We start from the raw sequence: 19,073 nt of genomic DNA on the forward strand, positions 1-19,073 counted from the left end.
TGTTTGTGGGGTTTTTTTTTCCCACCGTCCAAAGACATATATTTAGGCCCTAGCTGTGAGCGTGTGTCTGTGTCTGGTGTCCCACCCGGGGTGTATCCTGCCTTTCGCCCGTTGCTTCCCGGGATGCGACCCTGAATCGGAAGAAGCGGTTAGGAAATGGAGGACTGACTGATGGGACGGGCTGTACTGTTCACATTTTTAAGGATCAAGGTGGGGATTCAGCCCCAGCAGGCTGTGTTGCTGCTGATCGCGAGCCCTTGACTTGGCACTCTTCCGTATAAAAAAACCCTCAATGGTTCTGCTCTCTAACGCTCAAAACGCACAGAAATATCCAATTGCCAATACTATTGGCCTCCTCTCCGGTGTTGTCGCGTCGGTTTCCGGATCACATGCCGATTTTTCCAGTCCTGGGGCATCATTGGTTGAAAAATGACTCCTTAATAAAAGCTCGCTTCATCGATCAACAAATAACACCGTCCCGTCCGGCGACAGTGTCGCCCCCTCCTGGTATCCAGGTGACGTCAACCCCCCCGCCATGGTGCCGTTCCCGTGCTGGGAAAACCCGGCCTCCGAGCATCGCACTGTAGGCTCGTTCCTACCCACTGTTTTAAAATCTGCAGTGAACAATTTTAAGTATTGCTTTGTCCCTTTCTGCACGGTAGATGTGCTGCTTGTGTGTTTTGCCTGCGCGGCGTGTCGCCGGAGACGGGGGGAGAACCGACACACACCCGTGCCGATGAATAGCGCTGAAATGACAGGCGGTATGTAACGGAGCTCAAAGTCCCCTCTGCAGCAGGACCTAAACCTTGCTCGAGTCGTGCTGGACAGGTGCGGGCTTGACTCGGGGGCTGTGTCCAGCCCAGTTTGCACACCCGGGTGTGACTGGAATAGATCTCATGTTGTTGTGTCGGAGAAACCAGGTCACCCAAGAGGGGGAGATTAAAGGCTGTCATACCCGCTTGTCCTCGCACCCCAGACACACAACGCAGTCCACCGGCTGCTCTGAATTGTTAGCTCCCCACCCCGGGACAGGACTGGCCCGCCAGCGGACCGGTTCCCCTCCGGGCGAGCCTCTCCGCCGGTTCTCTGGGCTCGGTGCAATATACCTTTCCCGTGGGGTTAAAGAAAAGGCTCTTTCATTCAGGTCAAACGGAGACATCGTGGAAAATACGGTTTTGAGTTCATGTGCCCGACGACCGGCACAACCACGGCGTGAATCACGGGGAAATCCCCGAAATCAACCGCCGCCACCCGGTTCACAGCGTTAATAACACGTTGTGCTTCACGTTGTGAAGGCAAACAATCGGTGAAAAGGAAACCATGCAGTACAATCGTTTTCATTGCGATTGGGTTGTTGTTTTTTTCTCCCCGAAAAGAAACAGAGTTGGATTTATTGGTACCGTGAATACCCCTGTTAAGAATGGATGTGACAGTACCGGGAAGTCGTTAACAGAAGCGTGAAGCTGGCCGGGATCGTGTCGTGCGCCGCAAGCGTGGGCGCGCCGTGTCCGGCCAGCATCTGCGGGGACGGGTCTCCTAAAACCCTCCACGGACACGCACGGCGGCGTGCAGCCACGCAAGCCGCGGTTATACCGGGGACGCCTCGTCTCCTGCCTATTGCATTACAAGGCGGAAACACGGGAGTGTAGTATTATCCCCATTCACACGTTTGTCTTCGACCTGTACGCTTCTGGAGTGCACAGGGGCTCCCGCCTCCCCGTCCCAAATGCCGGAGTATGATTTCCCGTGCTTAGTTTTAATGACAGAGTTTTATGACCCTACTCTGCAATCTAAGCACTGCCGATGTGTGACGGGGGAGGGGGGTAACAGTTTGGTCCGCACAGCGCTCCGACACACATTTCCACGTGTCCCCTTTAAATCGCAGAGCTCCCGGCAGTGGCCTCGTCTCCTTTAATCTGGAGGATCAGAAGGGTGACGTCAACCTGCCCCTGAGCCGCCAGCTCCGATTGGCTGGAGGTGACGTCAGCTTGTTTTTTTTTCTCTGAAGCATGACCTCATCCTTAGTTCATTTTTAGGTTCTAAAGTGCACCTTCTGTTTTTTTTTTCTCTCCTGAATCGCTAATACCCTGTAAATGCAGATTGCTTATCTCCCCAATCTCGACCACACTCTTGTCTCCCAAACACAGGGAACATTAATTGCTACAATTAAGCGTTTCCTTTCTGTAGTGCATGGTTACCATATCCCCAATAAGCGCAGTGCAGCCTACTGCTGTGGCCGTCGCCCCTACCCCTCTGCCCCCCTCGCTCTCGTACCCCCGATTTGTAAACATTAATATAAACAGGCAGCGTAGCTAATGCGGAGGCGCTTTATGGTCTATAGAAATTAGAGGACCGGCAATCAAGGCTTTGTGGCGGAGGAGGTGAGTTTCTATTTTTTTTCTAATCTGAAGATTTTTAAAATCACATTTTTTTTTTTTGCGGCGTGTTTAAATCTCTCTTTGCTATGTCATTTCCACCCCTTCGGCCGGTAGGTACCGGTACAAGTGTTTCACATGAGCATGAGGCAGTAGCGGGAGGTGAACCCCAACTGCTATCAATATCGTATTCTGCGACGCATCATGCTGATGGTCATGTAAATGGTTGCGAGTCCCTTTCGTTTTGTCTCGAATTTCCCCACGGCTTGTGAAATGTGTGGTGACCAAGGTAGGTTAGTCCCCTCTCCTCCTTTTAACTTGTCAGTGTGATCGACCAGATGACTTCGTCTTCACGGTCATTCTGTGCACAATATTGTGCGGCAATAACACAGCTTTCGATCGTATTCTCGGCGGACCTTTGTTAAATTGATTTGTTTTTTACCAAATCGCGTTCTGGCATCCCAACGATTATGAGTTTCTCTTGTGGATCTGCGATTCCAAAATTAAACCATTCCGATTAATGTCATTATAAAGGCGACGTATGAAATTTGCGTTATTTATCTGATAGGATTCGGTAAAATTCTAAATTTCCATTAATGATAATTGTAGTAATAGCGTCACGGGCGACGGGATAATCTAAAGACACATTCATTAAAAGGACGACCATTTCTGTTCATATTGGGAAAACTGTTTTGTTTTGTATCATGTTTTTGTACTGCTGCGTTTTCAACAAAATATCGGCGTTGCTTCTTTTACCACGCGGTGAAAATGAGTGGTTCGTCGTATTTCGAATTGATGTGCTTATGAACATGTCAGTTTTCTCGACATATGATGATCTCTGTGCAAGGCAATGTGTATTTTGTGAATGTTTTGTTTTACAACTTGGAGGCTTGTTATTTATTTTTGGGAAACTTGTTAAACCATTCTAAGTATTGTGTATTAAGTTATCTAGTAATTAATTTTAAACTGAGTAATTAATCCTGATGGTAGGTCATCTTTTCTTTATTATATAATGTTAATATTCACTAAGTACTTTACATAAGGTGATTTTTTTCTGAAGGCTTTTAATGCCGGATAAGCATTAACCATTGAAGGATAATAATGTTTTCGCCTCCGCACGTATAAAGCACAGTTTTCCTTTCATTGTACTGTACTCGTTTAAGAGAGAATAATGAATTTGTTTTAAAAAATGTGTGAAATATGTATACAAGTTTTATAGTTCAAATAAAAGACCACTCTGTAGTTTCTTAAAAATAGGAGTTTTGTTGGAGGAGAGTTCAATATCTGAGGAGCTGGACGATGTTTCACCTGCTGGTCTAAATTTCGAGCTGTTTATCGTGTTATAGTGTATTTTGTGATATGACTGAAACAGAAGTATATATTTAATAAATTGGTAACAGTATAGTCTGTTTTGTGCTCTCAGGTTTTCTTAGATATTTGCTTAGATACTTAAATTAAATTTAAATTCTTAAATTTGCTTAGATACTGCTTGCAAACGGTATGTACCAAGTTGTCCATTAATTCATCCTGTTTGATAATCATAGCTATCCATTAACAATATCCAGCTGTTCTCGCATTGTGAAGGCATGAGACAGGGGTCTGGGAGACTGGGGCTGTGTCCCACAAGTCATTGCAGTGCAGGCTGAGACAGTGTCCACAGTTTCTCACAGTTTGCTAGTCTGCTTCCTCCTTGTCTCACCGTGTGAAAAACTGCGGCACTGCCGATAGGTTCTCAAAGAACAGTCCGAGACACTGTCCACGTGTTCTTGCAAACCTGGGACAGAGTGAGACAGTGTCCGCCAGGAATGTCCTGCCCTGTTTGTGGAGGGCAGCTGTGCCTGCAAATTTACATTCCAGCTGGGCTCTTAACTAGCTAAACCAGCTGGTTACTGACTTAACTGGATCAGCTGAATAGTTTCTCCAAGCTCTTCAGCTGCGGCTGTCTTAGAGAGAGCTGGGAAACCTGCAGACACACTTACTGGCCTCCAGGACTGGGTGCCTCTGGTGTGCACGGAATTAAAAGAATGAGCCCTGTGTGTTTTATACGTCCACATTTCCTTTTCCACAAAGATGGTCCTGAGTGATAATTATAGTTTTTAATATCAATATAATAAACCCCTGCTTCTTCATACCTGAAATTAAAATGTGGTGTGTTAAAATGAAGCACAGTGGAAAACGAAGTATTAGCCAATGAAAGCAAGCCCTTCCAGCAGGCATGTGACTGAGATCCATTTAGCTGTAGCCACCTATCTTCTGGAGAATTATTCCGAATTATGAGCAGCACTGAAGAGACAGCTTATTTGTCAAGGCTTGGGTTTTGAAGGAGGTTAGGTTTTTGTCTCTTGGACATACTTGGTGCTCGATGGTTTAGAAAAAGCTGAGAGAATGACAACAGTTGCACATCATTAACACACATTTCAGATGAGTTGCATGTGCAGATAAAAGTGGTTACAGATGTGGATTTAGCGTCTTGAGACAAAGAGTGACCTTATTTTGCTGTTTTATTGTCATGTGCGTCCCGAATTGTTCACCTAACCTGCTTGTGCTGCGCTGGCATCAGGGTGACCCAGTGCCCAGCCGCGGGCATGCAGAATGCTTCAGTCTTGCCTGACTGCTCTTGTCCAATTCATCTCAGGCTCTGCTTCAACGCAGCTTTATTTGCTGTTTGTTGAGGCTAAGCCTTTTTGTCATGTTTGTTTTTCCCCAATCGTTTTCTGCATATATTTCCTTTACCCTCCTAGTGGTCTTATCTGGCAAGGGGAATATTAATAATAATAATAAATAATAATAATTGCTTACACTTATATAGAGCTTTTCTGGACACTCCACTCAAAGTGCTTTACAGGTAATGGGGACTCCCCTCCACCACCAAAAGTGTGCAGCCCCACCTGGATGATGCGACGGCAGCCATAGTGCGCCAGAACGCTCACCACACATCAGCTATTAGTGGGGAGGAGAGCAGAGAGTAATGAAGCCAATTCATAGATGGGGATTATTAGGAGGCCATGATTGGTTAGGGCCAATGGGTAATTTGGCCAGGACGCCGGGGTACATATTAATGCACATGTACTCAGTGTTGTAGGTATATGGGCTCTGTGTGATTTGAGAGAAGCCCTGTTTACGGATTTGAAGCTTGCACAGTTAATGGCTGTGAAAGGATGGTAAAAACAAATGGTACAGCTCATTGTCTTGCATATGAATCCCATTGCTCTGATGTCCTTATACTACATGTGCTACAATTTGCATGGTTTAGGACTGTTTTATTTCCCACATGGCCGTGTTTACATTCCTACCTGCAACGGGTTAAATCTGTTTTCTCTGATGTGGATTTCTGAAAGGGGTGGCTTCCCGAAAAATGTTCTTTGTTTTTAACACTATTTAATATTGGAGCACATTAAACAAGATCTGCAGATTGCAGTACAAGCAGAATGGCATGCCCAATGGTGGAGTGAATAGGGGCCTGCCCATTAATGAAGTCATCTCCTTTGAAAATACCTGTAAGGCTGACCAGGCAAACAGTGCTAATCCATTGGGTATTGTTCCTCCAGTGCGCACACTACTAGGTGACTGATTGAACTCGTAAAGACAAAATGCTGGTCTGATGGATTAAGCAATAAAATGCTCCAAAATCAAAATAATAAACGAAAGGACTCTGTGCTGATGCTGCACACATTAAATAACTGCTGAGCTGAAAAAGCTCCCAAACAAACACAGTCACAGTTACAAAGAAGTGCTGATAAAGTTTAAAACACCAACAGTTAATGAGTAACCAGGCTGTATGACTAAAACTGGGTTTGCTTACCACTGTTTGCTTTAATGTTTGATCTGCCTCCCTGCCTCACTGAGTGCAGATTATTCCCTCAGTGCAAAGAAAAGGAGCTTGTTCCTTGTGTGGATGAGCTGATGCTGATTTGTCAGTGGGGTGATTCTGAAGGGGTTTCCTCCATTGTCGTGGATCCTGTTTAATCAGTCTGTAATCTGATGACTTCACCTTACACCAGGCAGTTCCAAAGAAGGAAGGACTCGAAAGCCAAACGAAGGTCAACACCTTTGCTACATGCTTAGATTGATGTTCTCCAGGCATTTTAATTGTTCTTTACTAAGGGGTAAATACAGTATCAGAAAAAAAGACTTTTTTTCCAGCCCAAGACTGCAGCAGACATTTCTTCTTTAAATTATGCAAATTTGCATTTTTGTAACACTTTTTGTCTCAAATGGTCAGAAACACTCTACGTATACAGTAAGAGAATACCTGCAGTGTAAGAGATGTAGTCAGTCACCTCTGCTTCATTAAGAAGGTAGATGTTCTGCGTCTGAATCTCTGTCCAATCCTGTCATTGCAAGTGGGAACGTGTTCTCAGTTGACTCATATTGAAGAATTAAAATGACTTTGCCAGTTAAATAATGAGGAATCTTTAGGCAGGTCATATTTTTCGCTTGTACTGGCCTTTTGCCACAGGGTCTTGAATAATCAGGTAGTCAAGGCTTTACCTTACCTTCTTATTTGAGGGATGGAACCTCAGCACAGTCTCTCCAGTTAGCGTACTGGGTTGTTGGTTTATAAATTCACAAAGGTCTTCCCTCCGGAAATTCCCGAAGGAAAGGCCGCCACCTACTGGTCAGTGCCATTTTAAGCCACAACCTGTTTTTCTTTGCTGGGATTCTATACTATTACTGAGCAGACCCAGCCATGCTCAGCATCTGAGATCTGCTGACAGGATCAGGCTGAAAATGTGTAGTGCTGTTTTAATATATTGTATATGGTTCCATGGGCTTATGTTTTTTTTCTTTCCAGTTGTGTTTGTCAGTCTACTTCTCTTTATTTCAGTAGGATGTTCTCAGTTGCTCCCAAATTCAGTTGCTGAATAATTCATTATCTCTGGATTTGGAAACCTTTTTTAGAAGTGATAAAAATCACTGTATAAATTCATGTGTTGACTGGGATTTTTTTTTTCAAATTCCTTTGCACTCTAAATTTATAGAAGATTACAGGGGGGAAGGGAACATGACAAATGGGTATATATTCAATTCGGCATCACCAGTTCATTTTTGGTGTATGTATAACATGCTACGCTGTCATAGTTACTCCTGTGTCTGGTCAGGATACATGGAGACACATGGCCCTGTGCCCTTGGCTTTTCTGATATGTCCACCTGCTGAGTCTTTCACCTGTCATGGTCTCTTGCTGACATCATTGCAGGCCTGCAAGCTTGTAAGGCAAGCAAGCGCCTGGGCTAGTTTCAGGAGTATGTGTTTGCCTGAAGGTCACAGGCGCCCTGTCTGATGATTCCCAGTCCTTTACCAATCCCAGTCAAATCCCAGTCATGGTCGACTAGGGTCATGACCCGGGCTCGATCCCGCAATGTCAACCTGTGCTTCAGGGGAGTGGCTCGGAAGCCTTTCATAATTAAGTGTTTAATCTAGACTTGAATAACTCAAAATAACAAAACCTATGTGAAAGGCCGATAGTGGATGTATTTTGACCATTTCTGCTAACTCTCCCTAGAAGTTGGATCCTGAACTGAAAATAGTAAAAGAAACTAACATGAGTGAGCTATTAAACAGGATCTGGTGTGGCTTAAGAGACGGAGATGGCGCTAAGTCAGTTCAGTTCTGCAGAGCCCACTGCTGACCCACACTAGATCACGAATAAGATCACGAGTGGAGATCACTACACGCTGTAGTGTTGATTTACCAAGAAGGTTAAAAAACCTGAAGGGTAAAGTCTCACAATTCAGTGCCATACTCAGAGAGTAATGATTTAATGTCCTGCTTTTGGCATTACTCTCTTGCGTGCATGCATAGTTGATTTGCAACAGAATGGACAATGGCTGCTTTCAGTTTGAGTTCGAACGTGAGGAAGGAATATATTATTGTAGCTATCAGGTTGCTCTTAGTCATAGTTACTACTGACTTCATGGTATCACAGGCAGACTCTGGTCTTTTGCCTGTTCCCACAACTGGCAGTTGCTCTGGAGATAGTCTGGCATCTTGTCTGTTAAACTGATCACCATTTACCATTATTTGTTTTCCACTGATTTTCACATTTACCATATTTTTAAACTATACAAAATATTTGTTTCACTCCTTTAGAGCATTCTTCAAGTTATTTTAAAGCCATTAGCCTTTAATGCCCCCAACACTTGGTGAAGTATGAGACCAGGATTCAGAAAGTCTTGAACTCTTCAGGACAGACACGGACAGGCTCAGTAAGTTCAGGTCTGCATGATCTCATATTTTGTTGAGATACAGTATAGAGATATCTGCTAGTGTTTACCTCTTTTGAAGTGTTGCTACTAAGCCTTTGTCAGTTTCTCCTTTAATCCTCTGTTGCTATTCCTAACTGTTTGACTGTAGAGGACTAAGTCATATCACAAGGTTGATTTATTGTTTTCAGTTGAAGCTGATTGGTAAGAGATTTGGTCCTTACGCTTACTGTTTGCTGAAGAGATAAAAGACTTATGTTAGAAGTGCATGCAGATGATACTGTAAGTTTTATTTTAGTAACACAAATGCACTGCTGCTATTCAGAGAGAATGGGTTTTTATAGGTTGTACACTTTGAAGAGAGGACAGTAGGGTAACAGAGGAGGAGGGTGTTATAAAATTGTGACACTGCATTATTAATTAGGTTCTGCGGTTGTATTTGACACTTAATTTAAAATTATTTTTTCACAATTGTGAAGTTCTATATGTGTTATGTTTACGGGAGAAACATAATAGAAATCATCCCGCATTTGTTGTGAGATCTGCAAGATTTAAATACTCTTAATTTATTGTACTGTCCGCTTCAGGTTGGGAGTTTGCCATGCAGCAATTTAGAAACACATGTTTTATTCCCCTAATGTAAGGCTTCATTTTTCAATTATTTAAGACTGAAAATGAGAGAAGGCAAAACAAAAGCCAACATTAAACAATACCACTTCCTTGGTCATTTTTATAGTATTCTGGTTCATGCAACTCACCCACAGAACAAAAAAGAGATTCTCTGTGTTAAATTTTAGGACCTCTATATTTGAATTCTCCAGGGCTTTGGCATTTTAAATGAGGGGCATCACTTAAATTGAATACCGAGGCTTGTGATTCGTGAAGCACAGGATTGAAAACGTTGTCATTCTACTTTAAACTATACATTGTACCCCTGTATGTTTCAGAAAAGTTAAGTTAAAAAATATACAAATACAGTTGTTTTAAATCTCCTTGAAGAGGCATAATAACTGGAACTATAACTATAATAACTGTTCTAAAACAGCATCCCAGTTCCTAACGCTTCAGTTCTTAGGTTCCCATGCCAACCAGATCATTCCAGCCAATCGTATTCACTCAGTGCCTTTGCCCTTAGTGCCTCAGCTGGTGCTGATGGGAGAAAAACGGAAGCAGCGAAAGAAGTCAAGAGCCGGCTGTTTTGTAAAGCAGTGCAGAAAAGCTTCGGAAAGTGTGGTTGCCAGCTCCGCGTAATGGGGCTAATCTGGTTAGGACTGCAGTGACGAGAGGGAGGTAATGATCCTTGCCTTTTCCCCCATTAATGTGTGCGAAACAGTGCTCCGTGAGGCACGCTGTCACACTGAGCTGCAGTCCTCTGCGCTCGCACTGCGTCGCCAAGTCCCATTCCCCGACTCAGGTGCCACAAGAAACCGGCCGCACCTCTGCTGTGCTCGTCAGGGGAGCCTGTCCCCTGTCCTGTCCTGCTCGTGAGCGCTGGGCGCCCTTGCCTGTCGAATGCGCGGGACAGTGCTGGAGAGCCATTGTGAGGGTAAGGCAGCCTTCTCTTTTGTAATGCCAAATCGCGCTGACTCTTGGCTTTTATTTATCCTGGAGAGCGGGGGGGGGGGGTTCGTGCTGCCTTGGCACCCTCATCCTTTGTAGAAGAGGGATGAACTGAGGAGCCCGCTGAGAAAGGGGTTTAGTCGGTTTTGATTGTGGTTGCGCATGGCTCCATTAACAAGAACCTCCACTATTGTATCGCTGAACAAATTCATGGCTCAGTTAGTGTGCCATGTTTTGAGGTGGTCACTATCTTGCAGACCTGGAAAGGCAATATGACAGCTGTAAGAACACTGTAGAAGGAGGAAGTGTTTTCAGTTTGTCTTTGAAAAGCCAAAAGCACTTAAAAGCCTTGATGTATATTATTTATACTATTTAATTGAATTGGATAGGTTCAGATATACAGGGTATTTGTTCATTGACAGTGATCAATTTCTATAATTGTGGAATAGTCTTAAGAATACTGTATGAAATTCAGATGAACGATCTGTTCAGTGTCTTAATCTTGTGCATTAATGATAGAGTTAATTTTTTTTACACCCAAGTACAGATGAGCATACATAGGACATAAAAAGTCCTTGTGTAGAAAAATAAGATACAAATAAAAAAAATAAAAAACTAGGATTATTTGTCATCAAAAGTAATTGGAACTTAAAACAACCTTGGACTGAGATTTAGCCGGTGTGTCCTTCATCTAAAAATATTAATCAGATTCGTTTTGTTGTTTTGAAAATGTCATTTTTTCCATGATGTAGATAATATATCTTGTATTTTACAGCGTCATATATACCCTGTCATGAAACACTGGCACATATATGTTGTTGGGAAAGATAAAATGCAGTGCCACATGGGACAAGATCTGGCTAGCCTCGATCACGGTGGATCCGTCTGGAGTGGGTATAAAACGCAGATGAGAACCTGGGTATGATCGCACTGTTCAGAACTCCTTGTGCTTCTTGCTTTCTTCACCAGAGAGCCTGCTGGGTTTCTGAGCTGCAGTTGCTAGGGCAAATTCCTCTTGGAATTACATCATCTCCCACACAGGAGCCTGGCTGCAGCTGAGCTTCCAGAGGGAACAATGTGAAAGGTCAGTGCAGGTTTGTTGGCAGAGCAGGCCGAGTTTCAAACTGCTGCTGACCTGAGCACGTTCTTCTGAAATACATGTGTTTTTGTAACCTAAGCCCTCCCCCCTTATCCCCCCCTTTCTCACAGTGCCTCCAGACAGACCTCCGCCCAGCCCTGAACAACCTTCCATTCACATTGCCCTCTTGCCGCTCGAGAGCCCAGCGCCCTCATTGTTTTTGAAAGCGTTCAGACTTGTCACTGAGCACGGCGCATGCCAAAGTCAGATGACGGGTTGCTTTCAGTGGAGAAATCACGCCTCCCGTTCCTTAGCTCCTGGTTTTTACACGTATTACTTGTGGCGGTGTCAAGTCAGTAGTGTGTTTGCTTAAATCATTCCTTGAAGACAAAAGGCAAAGAGTCTGGCTCTTTCCTTTCCCAGCTGGAACTCAGTCTCCCAAGGCCCTGCTTACAGGATGTGCACCAGTTCTGCACAAGAGGTTGCCGGGTTTTTAGGAAGTTTGTAAGAGGTGTTTTTTATGCATAGGCTCACATGTAAGACTGTTCTGTCTAGAAATGGCTTCTGTATGTGAATGATCTAAAAATATCTCACAGTTACCACTCATTAATTCTCAACAATGTAGAACACAGGTAAATCTTTCAAATTGAGTGGAGCAAAAGAACCCTATCTGTGCTATCAGTTTGTCCAGTACTTTAAGCAGGCCTTTAATGAGAATGTTCCTTGTCTTGAGACTCCTGTTTAAGTCCAGGCAGCCTAGATTGTTCCATCATGCCCATTTCACTGGATGAGTTATAACACTGTCTGCAAACTAGAGTTTGCTGGAAGACAGAAGTTCTTATTTGAGAATTCGTTTTGTGATTATTATGAGCATTAAAATACATTATGGGCAACAATTGCCGGACTCAAAGAAAATATCAATTTTTAACAATGATCAGGTCTAGAATCCAATAAAAGTCAATAAGGAACAATAATAACAAAGTTAAGCTCCCATCTCAGGCACACGTTTGCAGATGTTTGCTAATGAACTTCAAAAAGTCACTGATGTCAAAGAGTTTCAATTTACTTTTGCCCCTAAAATGAATATGAGTACAATGATGTACATGTAGTATTTTCCCCAGTAGATTTTATATTTATATATCATCACAATTGGACCTAGTTTGAGTGTGTGGGAGTCTGCCCTGGATGCAGTGGTGTCCCATCCAAGGTGTACCCCGACTTGTGTCCATCGCTGCCAGCATAGCCTCTGGCTTCCCTCCAACCCTGAAACCTGAAACGGTTAGAAAAAGGGTGGATGAATGGATTCGATATTTTCAGACACTTTTCTCATCTGAAACTGGAAAAAAGCCTAAGACTGCATTAAAATAACCTCTCGACTAGACTTGTCTCTCCCTCATTCTGGTTGTCGGGCCGGGAGGTCCTGTAGGTCTGCTAAGGTTTGTGGGGAGAAGTCTCATTTTAAATTCAAAAAGCTTAATGCATGAGCAGGTTGCAAAAGAAATTTCACCTGTTTTGATGTGGCAGGTTCTCTGTGGTTTTTTTTTATTTGCTTCGGTTCGCCCTGTCACTGTCACCTTGGCTGTCCCTGGTAAGGTGGCTGCAGAAGTGAGTCATCATTTCATGACACACCAGTAGGTGTCTGTACCAACCAGAGCGTTTGCAGAAGAGCCCCTCAAACCAAGCAGCAGCTGCTGTAAGCAGACGCAGAGAGAGGGGACGTGTTTTGTGATGGATTTAACCAGAGACCGAGGTTTTACTGGGGATTATCTAAAGCCGACGTCTTAAAACACAAACGTGACAAGAAATGAATACACACCGCCTAGACAGGCAGCTTGTGAGACAGTAAAATTTCCAAGAAAATATCTTCTAAGTGAAGAGCTGCACCATTTTCTCTGGTCTGCAGCTCGAGACAAGCTTTTGTTCCGGGTCTCGAATGCTTTTCTGCTGCAAAAAAAAACAAACGAGAGGCAAACTTTTTTTTTCTTCCTTGAAGATTCAGCCTGGGTGTGGTGTTTACAGCAATGCTGCATTTCAGAGCATGTGCACTAAATTATCTTGTGTCAGGAAAAGAGCTGCATTGCTTTGCTTTTGGTTTTGACGCAGTTGAGGGAAGGAGAGAGAGGGGGAGCATGCATTTAGCATGTACTGCGAACTAATATTTTGTTGAATAAATACTTCTTCTGTAGCCGCTGAGTGTTCCGATTTCTTAATGACATTCCCAGGCAGTTGGCTGTCTTCTGCGGAAAAAGAGATAAGGACAGAACATGGATAGTATTTCCCTATTGTTTCATTCAAGGATCTATCAGCTTCTAGCCCTGTCTGTCAGGCTGCATCTTTATTGTCACTACGGGATCATCTGTCAAGTTTTGTTTTTATTTCTCTTTATTGGCGACTGTTACATAAATTAGTGACCATTGTTCGTAGCATATCTCATGCTCGGAGGGTGAAGTAGCTGTGTGAATGTGTCATCCATTACTGTCAGCGCATGTAATTAATGAGCTTGTATGGAAAATAAATGAATGGCTCAACAGCAGTTGATTAGCAGTGGCTTATCTTTTAATGGGTGATATTGCTGAAAGAACACAAGGTTGTGTTACTGTACTCATCTGTGGCTTCACTCTGGACCAACTTCCAAATTGCCAAAACTGAAATGTCATGACTCCATCTTTATTGGTGAACTCTGCACTCTGCACTCTGGCATGTGGCATGTACTACAGTGCCGTTGAGTAACTATGCATTATGAGGTTTCTGGGTTGTGAAGTGTGAACCGAGAGGATTCAAGAGAGTTCAGTAGCAACATTGTGCAGCTCAGCAACCCTTCCTTCCCCGTGAAACTTGAAGTTGTTGTCTGGGGGTGTTCAGACTCCCCACGCCTCCCCTCATGCAAACAGATTGTTAGAATGAGATGCATGAAAATGAAATAAAAACAATTCGGTGCTTCTGTCTGTCCTCTGCTGGCATTAGTGTCAGCTGTGCTTGAAAAATAATCCTGTACAGTATTGCAGCTGTGGAAGTAAATGCACCATAGACGGCTTCCTTCTGCAGCTTCTCTCCAGATTTAACAGCATTTAACCAGCGTTTAACAGGACTGGAAGCAAGGCTGCGTTTGCATATCACTGTCACCCTGTATAAGGTTTTACATTGTGGGTTGTGGCCATTCTAGTAACGAAACAAAGAACTCATATCTCAGCATTTTACCTTCTGTATCTGCATTTGTAATATGTTTAACTCCATATGTCATATTCATCTGTTCAAATTCAATCAAAACATGTAACAGGCATAAGATACTATCCAGGACCTGGAGCTCACTTCCACACCAGAAGCTCCCAGTTTGAAAACAAACCTGAAATGCCACAGCAAGACGTGGGTCTTATTTTCTATCCCTCGCTAACTTGAGCTGACAGAAGGGTGGGGAGCTGAGATCTCCTGGTTGAGCTGTCCAGCCGGGACAGGTAGGCATGTGTTTCATTAGGGCAGCTGGCTGCACCACAAGCAGTGGGATAAGGAAAGGATCTCAGCGATTAGCAGCTACCGCAGAGATTGGCGTGTGATCACATGGGTCTCCCAAGCTTTGCCAGACCCGACGATGTGCTCCCTGCGTTTGACACACTGTGCAGTTAGAGGGGGGTGGTCTCATGCCCCAGAGGTAAACGCCATGTATGAGATATCCATATAAATATCCTTGCATAATCCGCTGGCATCTGCTAAGGGCATACAGGGGCTGCCAAGATTCTCCAGCACTGCGCGGCATGCTGATGGAAGTGTTCTGGAATTCGACAAGGAGTCCTGAGCTTCTTGTCTTGGCTGAACTCCCCTATTTGCCGAGGCCTGCTTTGGTGGGAAATTGATTAAAGCTGGAGGACAGTTTGTTTCCAGAACTGAGTCTCTGATGGGGTTGGGAAAAATCTGTCTGCAGTTATGGAGGTCTTGCAGAGTATCTCCCCACTCTTGTTCCTCGTGGGGTGCAGATTAAGACGAGTCTGGGGGACAGACTCCCTCGTCCCAGCACACAAACTACTGGGGTGCCAGTGTCAGTAGTGCGGAACAGACACGTCTGTGGTCTGTTCACAATTACTCTGCTGTAGCTGGCAGAAGGTCTGTGTCTTCAGTATCTCCCCTCTTTGAGTGTTTGAAGAGTTGTGCTGAAAATAACAATTGCAAAGAATTTAAAACATTTTGTATTATTTAATGGACTCCTTTCAACAGAGCCTCCCAGAGGTGTCTGTCTAGTTTAAACTTAAATGAGAAGAAATTAACCTCTTATTAATAGTTCCTAGGGAGGTTCTTGGAGGAAAGTGGAAAGAAAGGCTTATTCCCTAGAATCTTCTCATTGGCATTAATTAGTTCATTTTCCTGCCTCCCTTAAGTATTCTGTAATTCTTTCATATTCTGCCTTCAGGATGATTGACTTCTCAGCATAGTCTTGCAAAGTATGTGGCTCTGATAAAAAAAAAGGCCCATGACACACTGTGTATTTACAATAGAGAACCTGCAGTTTGCGCAAATTCTGGATTAATGAGCTAATGTTAGTCCTTAGCATTTTACTGGTCTGTAATATTTCTGGCAGTTTAACAATGTGATCCTTCATTTAAAGTTTAGCTGTTTAATCAGAAAGCACTGCAGCGTTTAGTGGAATTTTCCAGTCCCGGTTGTTTTTGTGTTTCACCGCTGCCTGTTGAACAGCTATTTTCACCGTCCTAAAAGTGACAAAACGAAGCAACGCATTTTCAGGTTTTTGCAGTGGGAAAAATATACCCAAAGAAAAATCTGGTGAATGGCACATGTTGGTTTTTTTTTTAAAGTATTCAATTAATTTTCATCCACTAATGCCATAAAATAATTCAGTCAATCATAACTCATTAAGGGAAAGAAAGAGGGCCCAGGTGGCTCATTATATGGATGACAGTTCGTTGCTCTCAAACATACTTCTGGTTTTATTCAGTGGAGTCCAAGTCTGTGCTCTGTGTGATTCCAGTCTATAGATTCTGAATCCCAGTTTCAAGATATAATAGAATCATCTTTTCATAGGTTTGTTGAACGTACGTTCATTTCCGAAGCTGTGTGCTCATATTTCTATGTATGAGTCAGTGTGCCATGAATAACCATGAAAAATTGAATTGAGAACATTTTTTACAACAGGATAAGGAGGTGTTGAGGCTATAGAAACAGTAAAATATTTTTAGAATTGGCTTACTGTTATGATGGTATTGCTGTATTAAGATTACCAACTATGAACATAGTGAGTATTTGGAGATTCTATTTTATGAATTGGATACTGTAGCATGGCACTGCAGTGTTTAGCATTCCAACCTCTCAGTACTGAGGCCCTGGGTTCAATTCTGGACCTGGGATGCCATCTGTGTGGCGTTTATATTTTTTCAACCCTTCTATTTGCCTGGATATCTTCTGGGAGTTCCGGTTTCCTCCCACAGTCCAAAGACATGCTGGTATGTTAAATGGTTTCTGGGAAAATTGGCCCAGAGTGTGTCTGCCTTGCAATGGACTGGGTGTATCTTGCCTTAATGCCCATTGCTTACGGAGATAGACTCCATAGCTCTCCAGTGACTTTGTATTGGAAGACGTGGTTAGAAAATGGATGGATTTTATGAATTCCCAAAACTTATATTGGAAATCGAGCATTACTATATAAGGTGAAGCAGGGTTCTAGAGATTGCTGTCAAAGACCATCAGAAATTGTTTTCTGTCTGTCTCCATCGGTGGCCAGATGGGTTTGCATATGCAATATGAAATCTACAAAAGTAATCATTTTTTTCTCATGTGTTACAAGCTCACAGCAAACGCTTTAAAAACAGTGAATGGATTTCTTGTCTCATCGCCATTCTTCAATAACTGTGTGCTCAAGGTGTTAGCAGTACTGCCATATGTATTGCCATAGATTGGCAGTTGGATCCAGCCCAGATGTGTTTCTATGTTGTTAAACAATAGTGGGACCAGCTGGTACATTATATCAGACTAATCGACAAGCCTCATCATGAGAAAAATCTCTGTGTGAATGTGTCGTTGCTTTTATTCCTGTGGAAACTGGATAAAAAGGAGAACTGTACAGAGCAGCTTTTGAGCAGCCCCAGATCCTATTGATTGGAAAGTGGACTAAGAAAGCATTTGCCTAGATGCAATAAAATGCAAATGCATATGGGTGCTGTGCTGACTACACAGAACTACTAAAAGGGTCAATAGTGGCTCCATTTGGCTACACCAATGTTTTAGAAGGTGGGCTTCGAATTGAGCAAGGTGCACTGTCTGTACAAAGACAGGAAGTTGCAGTCCATCAGAAGGCTAGCCAGGCTGTCGCCTCTTCATATTGATCAAGAATCACCAGGGCTGAGATGAAGTTAGTCAGAGTGTCCTTAGATTGTCATGTGACTGCGACCCCTTGGGAGTTGCCTGTGCTGTGCAAGTTTGAGTCATTTCTGCTAGAGCCACTTTTTTCCTCTAGTTGACCCTGACTTTTAGGTGAAGCACTTTGGGATTTGTAGTAGTAACAATTGGTGAAGGCCTGAATAAGAAAGTCTGCACAGTCCCGATCTTACCTCCACTGTGTCCCTGTGTGTCTTACTTTCCAGGGTTTGGAATCTGGGATTTTTGAAAAAAAATGTCTAGACTATTTTCAAGAGAAATGTCTGTCATTTTCTTTCACATTTCTCACAAAATGTGCTGCACTAAACTATGAATCCAATATTATTTTCTCTGCTTCTCTTCCAGGACAACAAAACCAATGGAGCTTGCACATTAAGACTGGTTTTAAATACACAGTATTAATTTAATGGGCTAGAGTAGAGGGTTCCGTCAGCCTGCAAGATGCAGTGGAACAAGTTAAAACCGAAATCCCCAAAAATCCCTCAGTGCTTGAAAAAAGAGCTGCTGATGTGATGAAAATGGAAACAAGTTAAAATTACTGAGGGAAGGGAAAATATTGAACTCAATAATCAATTCCAGAGAGAGGCAAATAGGGCTTAGGAAGATGTCATGGAAAAAACGATGTGATCACATGGAAAATATGGAGAGATATGGAAGATTAGATCTTTCATGTGAGAAAGATAAAGGACAGACAGGAAAGAGAAAAAACAGTAGCAATTAATGGGCAAAGACGGAGAGGTCTTGACAGAGCCAGGGGAGGATTAGAACAGATGGAAGAAGTCCATATGAAGAGTTACACAGAAAAGAAAAACAAAATATTGAGATGGAAGATGAAGATCAGTTCCTAGTGTTTCAAATGTAGAAATAGACACCGAAGTCGGGGAGAAGCATGGGAGATTTATGTAATACTGGCTGAGCTATCTTTGAGAAGGATCTTTTGTGGGGCAAAATAAAAGGAACAAAATCATTTGGGATGTAAAATGTGTTTTTTGAAGTTGTCAGGAGGGGTTGAGCATGAGTGGTTTTAACATTCCTTTTATCAAAGGTTATACAAACGACATACCTTTAGGCCTAAAAAATGAAGAGTCATGAAAAATAACTCCAATTCCCCTTGAATTATACAAATGACTTTGAGCAGGTCATTTTGCAATTACCTTGTTAACGTGTTTACATGTTTCATGTATCTATATTTTCTTAGTAACTCTAGTTCAGTTACATGAATAATGCTGAATGAGTGAACTAGGGTTTGTGACATCTCTCACTGGGTCTGAGATTTTCAATGACCTGCTACTTCCTCTATTTTAACTTTTTCTAAAAGTGTTGCTGAGATGTTTTGTTAAATGGGGCATTTCAGTCTAGGGAGATTATCACAGTTTTTGGGTTAATGTCCTTGTGACCCTGAATTAGGTTATGCAGATTAGAAAATGGATGAATGGAGATTATGTCAATTAATAGAGCAAAGATCACGTGTACAGA

At 42.9% G+C, this 19,073-nt stretch overlaps 1 protein-coding gene across 4 annotated transcripts in view; it reads left to right on the top strand.

Moving 5' to 3' along the window:
• The first annotated feature begins 2,061 nt into the window (after positions 1–2,061).
• Positions 2,062–19,073, top strand: part of dusp8a (dual specificity phosphatase 8a) — an 86,043-nt gene continuing 69,031 nt past the window's right edge. Inside the window, exons 1-2 of one of the 4 annotated variants that reach the window (XM_015338151.2) lie at positions 2,062–2,381; positions 11,111–11,225. The gene's annotated coding sequence lies outside the window, so the exon portion shown is untranslated. Of the gene's footprint in view, positions 2,382–2,484; positions 2,665–9,653; positions 10,128–11,110; positions 11,226–19,073 lie in introns of those variants that run through there. The other 3 variants (XM_015338150.2, XM_006642450.3, XM_015338152.2) reach the window with 3 other exon arrangements.

This window comes from Lepisosteus oculatus, chromosome 21, assembly GCF_040954835.1.
Source record: "Lepisosteus oculatus isolate fLepOcu1 chromosome 21, fLepOcu1.hap2, whole genome shotgun sequence".
NCBI classification, from domain to species: Eukaryota; Metazoa; Chordata; class Actinopteri; order Semionotiformes; family Lepisosteidae; genus Lepisosteus; species Lepisosteus oculatus.